The following is a 3,592-nucleotide window of genomic DNA, read 5'->3' on the forward strand; positions in this document are numbered from 1 at the left end:
ACTTTTAATGACTTTCTCTACCCATTTTTTTTTCTTCAGCACCTAAGCACTTTTTTTTTTTGGTTTTTCGAGACAGGGTTTCTCTGTGGCTTTGGAGCCTGTCCTGGAACTAGCTCTGTAGACCAGGCTGGTCTCGAACTCACAGAGATCCGCCTGCCTTTGCCTCCCGAGTGCTGGGATTAAAGGCGTGCGCCACCACCGCCCAGCTAAGCACATTTTTAACCATACAACTGAACCTTTTTATAGTTTTTTTTTCCTGTCTGGATCTTGCTTTACTGCATGTCTGCAGTGTTCTCTGACCATGGGAAGCAAACTTTAACCTGCTAGACTCTCTGATGCATGGCAAGCTTAGTACACTGTGCTGGTGGCTGGTTCCACACCTCAAAGACTAACTGGTCCAGCCACACCATTCCAGCTGTGGAAGTTAGTATGTCCATGATGCAGCAGTTGTTTTAACCCAGCATCTCAGCGGCTCAAGTGTTAGGCTTTACCCTCTTAAAAGAGCTGTACTCCTGTACACTGTAAGCAGTGGGCCTACCTGAGAGATCATAGTCACTGGGAAGTCACGTCTGACTCCATTTTTGAAACTTTCTTTAGCTTTCAAAGACCCTATGTTTGTATATTCAAGCCCCACATTGGGCACCATATGTAATCCAACTTTCTTTTTAGCTGCTAGCCCCAAATAATGACATGGAGGCTTACTGTTAATTATGAAAGCTTGGTCTTAGCTTAGGCTTTCCCCCAACTAGCTCTTTTAATTCAAATTAATCTCTTTTTATTAGTCTACATCTTGTCAAGTGTCTTGGTCACGGTCACCCCTCTTCTGCTCTGTATGTCCAACTAAGTCCAAGTCTTGCTCGTGTCTCCCTACCTCTCTCCTTCCTAGAGTTGTCTGTCTCCCCGTAAGCCCTGACTATTCTCTCCTGCCTAGCTATTGGCCATTCAGCTCTTTATTAAACCAATCACAGGGACAAATCTTCATACAATGTAAACAAATATTCTGCAACACAACCTGATTTAAATAATTCCTCGTTAAGATTCATTTTTCAGGTAATTCTAGATTGTGTTGACAGTTAAAGCTAACTATGAGGTGATTAGATAAAATCAGGCTAATTACATATCACACACTGTGTGTGTGTGTAATTTCTTTATGGTTAGAGAATTCACAAACTTTGAACAGCTTTGGAATGTAAATGCAGTATTCTTAGCCATATCTAGCCTACTGTTCAGTAGAACTCCAGAATTTATTTCTCCTATCTACATATAACATTGTCCCATTGATTGACCTTTGCCCATTCTTTCCTCTCTAGGCTCTTCTAACCACTATTCTACTCTTTACTGCCAGGGAGTCAGTTTTTTCTAATTCAGTATATCCATGACATAAGACAGTGTATTAGTCAGGGTTCTCTAGAGTCACAGAACTATGGAATAAATCTCTTTCATTGATAAAATGAATTTATTGGCATGACTTACAGGCTGCAGTCCAACAATGGATAGCTGTGAATGAAAAGTTCAAGAATCTAGTAGTTGCTCAGTCTCACAAGTCTGGGTGTCTCAGCTGGTCTTCCATATATGCTGGAATCCCGAAGAAGTAGGCTTCAAAGCCTGTGAAGGAATGGATGTGCTGTGAAAGTCAGGGCAAGCAGGGAAAAAACAAATACTTCCTTCTTCCATTTTCCTTATAATACACTTCCAGCAGAAGGTGTGACCCAGGGAAAAGGCATGCCTTCCCATCTCAAAACCTTGGTTAAAGGCATGTGATCTTCTTGCCTCAAGATCCAGATCATAAGTGTGCCCTCCATTTCTGGGTTGTAATCTATTCTAGATGTAGTCAATTTGACAACCAAAAGTAGCTGTCACTGATAGTAATTAAATGGTATCCAAGATATATAGTATATAGGAATAAATCTCATGAAAAAAGACAGTTAAAATCTAAATAAAGGGAAATATATAGAAACTTAATTTACAGAATGTTGGGACTAGCCTCGGCAAAGATACCTCTTGCCAGAGTAAGGGTGTGGGGATTAGAAATGTAGAAAAGAATATGAAGATGTGAATGAAAATAATAAAATGGAGAAACATATAGAATAGTATCAGGAGGGAATTTCTCTGAGTACTGAAAATTCATCCATGTTTAATTTCCAACTGCTTAATATACCCCTGACCCCCAAATGTAGGATAACACAAAAGACTGTCTTAATATACCAGTTGAAAGTCACAGCCTATATTCATCACACTCATGCCCTTGACTCATGCCCTAGAACAAACACTCTGTAGGCAAACCACTCCCTGGCTGGAATCTCAAGTTACTTCTATAAAGAGAACTGGAACTTAGTTGCATCCTTTGATTTTGTTTTAGATAGGAACAAACTAATTCCCTACTCCAGGAACACAAGGTCTGGCAACTAGCCACAACTATTGAAAATAGCCTTGAGAGAGCAGAACTTTCTGATTAATAACTAGGTGGGACCTTTGTCTGAAGTAGCACAGTAAACTTTAAGGAACTAGAAACAAGTCCCAAACTTTCTGACCTTTGGTCTTTTGGGTCTTCACAACAGAACATGTGTGAAGTTAATGTCTTTTCACTCTCATGGATCCTGGAATTCTATCATATTTTAGGCTCCTCTTGTTCTAATATAATTATTTTTCACTAAAAATTACATTGAATAAATAAACCACAAGATGTGATAGCTTATCATGATACTCTTAGACAAAGTAAATATTAATTTACTTTATTCAATGCCACTGGGAAGAGTTGGTGTAAATATCATGCTTGGATAGAATTCTATGAAGACAATACTTCAAAGGCTACAGGTGTGAACACAATGAACTTTTTAGCATATCAATGAATTGACCTTTCAGGGAAAGAATTCACAGAAAAAGATCCTTTAAAGAGCCTGAATGATTGACTTTCTTCAAAAACTTTTAAATATTCATGTGAAGGAGCATCAGACATCTCATACTCCAAAGGTCTATGCCTGGCTTTTGTACCTTATTATACACAAATGGTTATTTTACCAAAATGCCCCAAATACATTGGATTCAGTAAGATCCACACTGGGAGACAATGGTAGAAGACGGAGTAAGGGCGGAAGAATCCCTCCACACTTAGACTGAGTCAGAATATAAGCATCATAAATTTCAATTTTATAGCAGCCCAAGGTTTTCAGGAGTAGAAGAGCCACTGAGAATTATAGTAATATTTTAAATGCTGTGGGATAATGCTTCTGTATACTGTAAAGATTTGTCACTTGTATTGGTTTAATAAAATGCTGACTGGCCAGCAGCCAGGTAGGAAGTATAGGCAGGGCAAAAACACTAGAAGAATTCTGGGGAATTCAGTCATCATCCAGATGTAGAGAAAGCAAGATGACAATGCCTTTTTGACAAAAAGTACAGATGGCTAAATATAGATAAGAATTATGGTTTAATTTAAGTTGTAAGAGCTAGTTACTAATAAGCCTGAGCCCATAGGCCAAACAGTTTACAATTAATATAAGCCTCTGTGTGTTTATTTGGGACTGAATGACTATGGGACTGGGCAGGACCAAAACTTCTGTCCACAAATGGCACCCAAATGTTTGGCAAGAAT

This window comes from Microtus pennsylvanicus, chromosome 2 (genome assembly GCF_037038515.1).
Source record: "Microtus pennsylvanicus isolate mMicPen1 chromosome 2, mMicPen1.hap1, whole genome shotgun sequence".
NCBI lineage: Eukaryota > Metazoa > Chordata > Mammalia > Rodentia > Cricetidae > Microtus > Microtus pennsylvanicus.